The sequence below is a fragment of the Furipterus horrens genome, unplaced genomic scaffold (assembly GCF_987537825.1).
Source record: "Furipterus horrens unplaced genomic scaffold, mFurHor1.1.pri manual_scaffold_10, whole genome shotgun sequence".
Taxonomy (NCBI): Eukaryota; Metazoa; Chordata; class Mammalia; order Chiroptera; family Furipteridae; genus Furipterus; species Furipterus horrens.
The window spans coordinates 22,576,556-22,585,937 of record NW_028327180.1 but is presented as its reverse complement, the minus strand read 5'-3'; positions in this window follow the sequence as shown (position 1 = coordinate 22,585,937).

Here is a 9,382-nt window from a genome sequence, read left to right as displayed (position 1 = left end):
CATTCACAATAGGTATTACAGTTTTCCTCTAACCCTGCTTTTTCCACTTCACGATAACACACAAGCTGTGACCCTTCTGATGCTCACTTCTACCAGCAAACTTTAAGTCTGTACATGGTAGAGTGCCATGTTAACGCATTTTTATGTGTTTTTTAAGCATTTAACTTGAATATAACTGTGTAACACTTTTATTAGGTTCCTATACTTTTTTTAATGCGTCACTGTTGGCGGTTTTGGTTATTGTGATTCTAACCCCAAATTTTCACAAGCTCTGGAGATTTTATTATACAATTTTCTATATAATACAGTGATATTTTGGAGTGCATATATCTTATGATAGGACTGAAGATAACTCAGGCTCCCATTACTATCTCCTTCAATCATTCTCATCAACCTCCTATATATATTTTCAGTAAGTTCTGATTTAGTCTAATTCATCCTTCCTGTGTTTGATTTTTAGAAATGACCAATTATAGATTAGATGATACATAGAGAGATGATTTTTTACTTCCCTCGCTTTCTTACCAAAACCAGGAGTATAAATTATATACTATGTTCCTCGTATTTTTCACTTAATAATATAGCATGAAAATCACTACATATAAGATTGTAGATATTTTCTTTCATTTTTTCACAGCTGCACAGAATTCCATTGTGAGATTGTACCTAGTTCACTGAACCAACCTCACATTGATAGATATTTGTGTTATTAATCATTTGTTATCATAAACAATGCTACAATAAGTGACTTTGTACATATGCTATTTTCTATTTGTGGAGCTACATATTTAAAGTAAATGTAAAAACGTGTGATTTTTGTGGTTAAAGGTAAATGTATGTGTAATTTTGCTGGCAATTCATTTGCATTATCACCAGCAAAAAATGAGAATTTCTGTTTCACCACAACCTTGGCTTCAAATTGGGTTGTCAGTCTTAATACATAAAAATGACATCTGTGTAGCTTTACTTTGTATATGATTATTTCTTATTCTAACTGAAGCTGAGATTCTTTTCCTATGTTTAAGGAGCATTTTTGTATATTTTGTCTTATGTCCGTTCACAGTTTTTGTCAACTTGTTAACTGGGTTTATTATATTTTCCTTCTTGAGTTTTAAAAATCCTTACTATATTAAAGATATTAGCCTTCTATCTGTGACCTAAGTTGTAAATTGCAAATATATTTTACCATCATGTTGGTTTTTATTTTTCTGATGGTTCTGCTTTGCTTTGTTTAGTTGTCACTAACAAGTGCTTTTCTTATTTTATATACAATAGTTGTATTTATCAACATTTTCTTCTAATATTACTTTTATATTTTGAGCCATAATCTGAAAGGTACTCCACATATCTAGGTTATTGTAGAGTTTATTTTTATTGTATAATGTGAGATATGTATCCAATTTTCACCTTCTCTCCAAATGGCTACCAGTTGTATTAACATTTATTTAAAAGTCTATTTTCCTGAGGAACTTGAGGAACTTTCTTTATCATAAACTAAATGTAAATGAACACCTGGATTGACTCCTGCTTTTCCATTCTGTTCTATTAATCTATCTTTACATTATAGAAGCTCTTAGTGTGTTTCAATAACAACTTAGCTACTCTTGCATGTTTGACTTTCCATATAAAATTTAGAGTAAACCTGCTTAACTCCAGGAAAAGAATTAACTGTTTGGATAGATGGATAGAATCTTCATATATATCTATATATGGATATATGTGTGTGTGTGTAGATACACGTATACATTTATATAAGTGTATATTCATGTATTTATATATGAAAACCTTTACAGCCATTAAATCTACTTTTATGGCTCTCGTGTGTATTCTAAATTATTCCTTCTTGGCTAGGTTTTGCTACTGTTTGTTCATTCCTAAGTATTGAATATTTTCTTTCTGTCACTACTATAAATGCAATCAGCTCACCCATTACATATATTTAAATGGTTATTATTAATACATATGAAACTATTACATTTTGTATGTTAATTCCATTTGCTTCCTCCCTATAATCTTCTGTTGTTCATTTAAGCTTTAAAATTAATTGTGTTGAGTTTTTCAATGTTTTTTTACAAATATAGATACTTTCACTTATTCTATTCCATTTCTCAAGCCTATACATGTTGTCTCTTGTCATTTTACATTGACCAATAACTCCAATATAATGACAAAGAGTAATGGAGGAAGCAAATATCCCTTTCTTGTTCCTGACTTTAGAAAAAGTATCTTTAGGTTTTTTTCTTCCATTAGCTCAGTTTGAGACTGAGGTGGTTTAGTTTTGATATTGAGTCTTACCATGTTTAGGAATTGTTCATTACTTCTTATTAGTGTTACTATCTGAAATAGGAATTGGCCCCGGCCCAGGTGGCTCAGTTGGTTGGGACATTGTCCCATACACCAAAAAAGGTAGTAGGTTTGATCCCTGGTCAGTGCACACACCTAGATTGAGAGTTCAATCTTCAGTTCAATCTCCTGTAACTTCGCGTACAGAAGTTAACTGATTGATGTGCCTCTCTCACATCAATGTCTGTCTCTCTCTCTCTCTCTCTTCCATCCTCTTTAAAATCAATAAATACAGCCTTGAATGAGGATTTTTTAAATGATTTTTTTAAAAAATAAATAAGGGATCTGATCATTTGAATCTGGTAATAATATTAAGTAACCTCATTATCTCTTACCTCCAAATGAGCATCACTTAATGACATTGTTTCTACAAATATCATTTTTAGTAATAAATCCACTGTTTCTATTTTTATTTATCATTTTTATATCATCTATATTTTTACATCAGTTATTTCAATGTTTTACATCTTTTAAAAATTGTTTCAATTGAGTTATTCTGTTAGTTACTATATTTATTAAGTTCATCCTTTGTCTTCTAATGCAAATTCTGTTATTTTCAGGTAATACTCCACAAGTCAAGCTAAGTGTACAGACTAAGTCTATTACCTAACAGGGAAGAAGGAAGGAAGGAAGGAAGGAAGGAAGGAAGGAAGGAAGGAAGGAAGGAAGGGAAGGAAGGAAAGAAAGAAGAGAGGGCAGGTGGTCCAGGCAAACAGGGAAAAGGAAGAGGAGGAAAGTAAAGCCCTACTTCTTTGAAGTGTATGCTGTCTATCCACACTGACTTATATCTTATCCTCTACATTTACTCCAATCATCAAGTCATCAGTTTCATGATTATTTGTATCTATGTTCATAACCTATCCCATACTTTGGCCTCTTAGTTTCTGACCTTTATTTTTTTAATCTCTTTCAATATTTCCTTCACTGAAAAACAGCTACCCTCTCTATAATTATAGACCATATTATAAACAACAATTTCCTCATCAAAAGTTTAAAATCTTTTTGAACATTCTACTCCCAAAGCACTTCCTCCTATCATTTCATCTCATGACCCTACTCTCTCTCTCTCTGTTTTAAATCTTTAATCCCATGAGACTCCTAATACATTAACTCTAACAATTAATTACTATCCTCTTATACCCTCTTGTTTTCACTTCCACTCTTTCTGTACAGCTTATATTTTTTAACCCAAAATTGTTATTACAAATCCTTGTAAATACCCTCCTCTCCCTTGAACTCTTTCTTCTACTGTTTTTTCTCTTGAAAAACCTTGTGTCTACTGTTTACAACAGCTAAATGCTGGAAACAGCCTAAGTGCCCATCTGTAGAGGAGTGTATTTAAAAACTGTGGTACATTAATGGAATACTATGCAGCAGAAAAAAAGAAGGAACTCCCGCCATTTGCGACAACATGGATGGAACTAGAGAGAATTATGCTTAGTGAAATAAGCCAGGCAAAGAAAGAAAAATACCACATGATATCACCTAATACAGGAAACCATGGAACAACACAAAGAAATGAACTAAATAGAACAAGGAACAGAATAACAGTTATTAGGGGGCAGCAGGGAGGGAGAGAAAGGGGGTAAGTAAGGAAAGGGTTTAGTCAAAGAACATGTATAAATGACTCATGGACATGAACAACAGGGGTGGGATATGATTGTGGGAGAAGGAGTGGGCTGGGTGGGGGGGAGCAATGGGGGAAAAATGGGACAACTGTAATCAAAAAACAAAATAAAAATTCTATATAGAAAAAAAAAGAAAAGGAAAAACCTTGTGCCTAGATGCACTAAATTACCTATATTCCTATAAGCACTCAAGACGATAAACCTTAATGGGATAGATTATGCCAACAAGCTCGTTGACTTAAGTCTATGATCACAAATGACAAATAGGTATTTATATTTACCCTGTAATCCTGCCTTATTTCTGGTTAACATTTCATTTTTTTTCTTGCTGTTTTTCATCTTTTTTAAATTTTTAATTCACAAATATTAGTTTGGTCTAGCTGTCTCACTTCTCCCCAATTTTGTATAAATTCCTTCCCTTTTAGGTTTTATTTTAACAAGCTTATATCCTTTATCTTATTTTTTAACAGTAGGAATAACTGCTGAAAATTGATACAGTTAAATAACAGCTCACTTTGAAGTCTAGCAGCTAATTAAAGCCGTTTTAGAGACCATGTATTAGCTTTCCCAGAATTTTGAAAATGACAATGCCTTGAAGGCCACCACTGTATTGATTAGGCTGCTGGATTCTTTCATTATCTGCTCTCTTTTCTTTTTTAAAATTAGTCCCTAGAGAAATATCTGGAAGACACACGTACAGTAATTATAAGTTATTGGTCTCATTACTGAGACTCACAGAAAATATAAAAATCCTAAGCACTTTTTTAGTCCCAAGGCTTGTATTGCATGAGAAATTCTGACCTAACCAGCCTTAGACATTTTAACTCTATAATTATTTATAGTTTCACACTGCTTAAATAAATTCAAAGCCATTAAAGCCTAGTACAGAAGGCACTCTATTTTTCAGTCTTGTCTTTCACTATTTTTTACATGACACCTGCTGTTCAGTGACACTCAATATCTTTTAAAAAGTAAAATGTGTTCTCAGTGATTTATTCTCCAGGTCATTCTTTCTATTGTTGCCTTTGGAAACAAATTAGATACTCTCTCTTCTCTTAGATGATAAACCATACTTCAGACTAATCATACACTAATTGGATAATACATAAGAAAACAGAAGTATTGCTTCTTCTTCAATTTCTAATTAGTCACAAACATAGACCATGCTCTCTGAAGTCTATGAATTAATGTCTCCCATGTATCATTCCCAAAGAGACCTTTATTTTCCTTTCACAGTGTGGAACTTTTGCAGGCAAGAAACCCTGCTTCCAGCAAAAGCAAAATGCTTACACACATAGGAGCTCCCTTAATGTTTATGGGACAAATAAGTGAAAGAATAAATGTTGGCATTCACTGTGCAAGTAACTAATGGAAAAACTAGGGTTTACTGGAATGATATGAAGTATTATACCAGCTCTAAGGGAAGGGGTGCAGCAAGGCCTTAGGACAGAACTGGGACTGGGACAGCTCAGGGAGTCTTTTCTATACTTATTTCTACTTCTTTCTTCCAATATGCTTTATTTTTCTTTGCCCCCAATTCTTTCTCTCCCTCTCTTCTTTCTATGTCTCTCCTCCCTGTAATCCAGCTTCTCCTGTTTATTCCATTCACATAAAATCACCCTCCATCTCTCTAACGGCTTTTTGCAATCATTTGCAAATATAGAAACTTTCCTCTCTTAGGCCAAGGATCCATCCCAGGAATAAATATGGCCAAAGGGGCAGACGCATGTGCTACAAATATAGTTGCAATCACATAGATGAAGGAGGAAAAGAGGTAAATTATCGAAATGTGTGGTGGGCACACAATGAGGCAGGTATCTAATCAGAGTCTACTATACATGAATAATATAAATGGGCTATTAGATAAAATAATTAAATAGTATTTATTTAGATCTCATAATATGGATTCCGAGACAAATTCTTAAAGTGTTGCAAGAAATTAAAGACTTTCCATTCTTCAAATATGCTTTGAATATTCTAATCATGCCCATCACTGCCTTTGTTTCTGCTTAATCCCTCAATCTATCCCCGCAATTGCAAGGAAACTCGAAGTCCATTATACCATCTCTTTCCCTGCTGCATTACTTTCAGGGACAAACTTGAAGGCTCTTCTTACCCCCAACAACTCAAATGAAAGTTTGGATTTTGCCCCTCTATGGTTCCAGATTTATAATGTAATAACTTGGCAACACTATTGCTATACCAACTCCCCCCTCAACTGCTGCTCCCTGCATCCACCCCTACAATCCCTGATGTTGTGATGTTTTATTTCTCAACCTTGAGAATAAACCTAATTTCACCATGGGGAAAACAAAAAACAAAAACAGGTTGATATGAAGTCCTGGCTCTTTTGGAACAGCTCTCTGAAATATCTGTCTTTGTAACTCAAGTCATTTTTCTTGTTCCAGCTCATCACAACCCTTATAATCAGGCATTTCTAGTCATTTTGCATTAACAGGAAGATTTCTGAACACCTTACTAGTGTTTCAATCTTCTTTTTCCGAAAACTGTGTTTCTTCCTTTACCTTCTACATTATACTTCTTTCCTTGAGTTTTAAGAACTGCTCATTTCCTTGGCAAATTTTATGAAATAGAGTAGTCTCCTGTTTTCTACATTTCTCAGGACTTCTTAATTTGAAAAACACAGAGACTTAACCTCAACTCAAGTAGGCAAAAATAAAATTTTTTCTGAGTGTATTCACTCAATAAATAAATACTTATTGTTTTTTATTAATTGTATAACATCTCAGACACTGTGTTAAGTGCCCGGCATTCAGAGTAAAACAATAAAGCCCTGGTCCACTGCACTGCAAGCTGGTGGGGTATAGTAATACCTGGAAAACGAATGCACCTAAAGGAAGAGTTGACAAACCAAGCTGAAGTTAGGCAAGAATGGAGTTGAGCTTTAGAAATCCCTGAGATAAGGAATTGCTCCCAGAAAATCAGTTACTGAGGACCTGTATTGTATTAGACCCTTTTTAAAATTCATAATCTTACCTAATTTCACAAGTCTATAATTTAGATAGTATTAGCTCCTTTTTGCAGATGAGGGAACCAAGACTCAAAAAGATTTTTAAAACATCATCCAAGGTCATCTAAATAGTAAAATTGAGAGCTAAGATTTGAACCCCAATCCCAAAACCTCAACATCCTTGCTCTTTTCACTTTACCCTTTTGCTTCCACACCAAAATCCAGGAAAATGAGAAAATGACATTCATATCCAATTTTTTTTTAAATACCAAACATGTGTCAACTTTCCAACTTTGTCATTCATTTATGCCAACAGTCAAGTGATTTTACCACTTCCACTTTCCCATTTGTGACCCTTTCTCTCCATAACTGACTCCATAGACTTGAATAAACACTATTCTTATGTAACTTATCCAGTAGCAGGAAAATAATATATGTTTAATTGTAATAGATATATTAAAACTGAAGTAATTAGTGTTGTTTTATCAATGCAAGTTAAGAGAAGGTAGCTGCATATTTAGGTCTGAATATAAGAAAATAAAAGAGATGTTAACAAATTTTTTAAAAGGTAAGTTAGACTATTATTCTAAGCATACTACAATGCCAATACAATTTAAATGTATTATTAGGCCAAAATATATCAAAATAAACCTGACTTGACAGATATTGTTTATATAGCACCTCATAAAGCCATTCGAAAGTGCCCAAAAGTAAGAAGTATAAACCTCCATCTGTGAACACTGCTATCAAATATTTTCATAAAGTAAAGTGTTCCCCTCAAAATATTACTTTTGAAGAAAGTTCACATTAGATACGTATGTCAGTAATACAGTCTTAAAAAATGAAGAAAGGATCCACTATATAAATAAAAAGAAGTTAATGCCCATTTTGATTTATGTCTTTCATTTTCTTCTGACAACAATGCCAACCTCAGAAATCCCAGAATCTATCATGAATAATGCATAAGCACTCACAGGTTCATTTAGCCATGTGAAAAATCCCTGGCTGCAGGTTGACATTTCATCTGTTAGGTTGGGGAGAGAGGAATCTTCATTTTCTAGTTCAGCAGGCTAATTTAACCTCCTCCTTGCTGAAGTGCATGTACCCAAGTCGATACATATGAACGGAAACATATGAGCACATATACAGGAACAACAAACACAATGATTTCAAGCTATAAAATTCAAATCCCAGCTTGTGAGCTATTAGCAATAATGTCTGATATCTCACTAGATACAAGATTTATGTAACTTCAAGAATAGCAAAAATCATTACCTAAAGTAGACATGTCATTTTGAATATATTGCATTTACTTAAGTACATTCTCCTGACTATGATTTGCATTGTGTTTTTAGTTAAGCTAAAGAAATAACAATATATCAAAAATGAGAGCCGGGCTCTGGAGTCTGAAAGACTCTACACACTGCAGGCACGAAAGGGAAAGTGTGACTGAGGAGATCTCAAGCTCTCCTTCCCCTTTCTTTTTCTTCTTTTCTTTTCTTTCCTTCCTTCCTTCCTTCCTTCCTTCCTTCCTTCCTTCCTTCCTTCCTTCCTTCCTTCCTTCCTTTCTTTTTCTTTCTTTCTTCTTTCTTTCTTTCTTTCTTTCTTTCTTTCTTTCTTTCTTTCTTTCTTTCTTTCTTTTTCTTTCTTTCTTTTCTCTCTTTCTTTCTTTCTTTCTTTCTTTCTTTCCTTCTTTTTTTTAGAATAAAATAGTTTCATTCTTCTTCATGCCAAGTACTCTGAGAAGTTTCTCATTGTCCCACTTCAGTTCTCTTTGTCACCTATACGTTGAGATGTAAGTTCCAGTCATTGCTGACATTGGATCCTTGCTTGCCATCTCACTCCTAACGCTTTTTTCTTTTCTCTTGTCCCATTGCTCTCTGGGTGGATGTCACCTCTTGTTCCTTCTCTCAAACCTCCATCAGAATCCTTTTGGTGTAACCAGCTTTTACTCAAGGCTTTGGCAGGATGAGGGGGTACTAGCAGAGTACTTAAAGAATCTTAAATTCCTTACAAATATCAGCATGTCACTGATGGCATCAGGCCATCACCACGACGGAGAACTTCCCACCAGTTCTTCCTAAGCCTCTGTTTGTTTGTTTATTTTTCTATTGTAGTGTCTTTATCTCCCCTAATCAGAACTTTTTTACTATCACATCTGCTTTCACTGTGTCTTCCCTTCTTCTTCTTGCCTCTACACAGCAAAAGCTCAAAACAAAATTTCTGTTATCTTACTAAGCAATTAAGCAGAGGAACTTAGTTATCCCGACTTCCCTGTCTTTCATTCCAAAGGAATCATTAAAATGTCTCCCGAAAGAAAAAAATGTGTTGCCTGTGATCTCCGACCTGACCAATACCAGCAGACAGCCAAAGCCAAAGCTTTTCTTTCACAGAGGACGGAATCCAGACAGTAAACTCTGTCCCACAGAGTCTCTGAAAA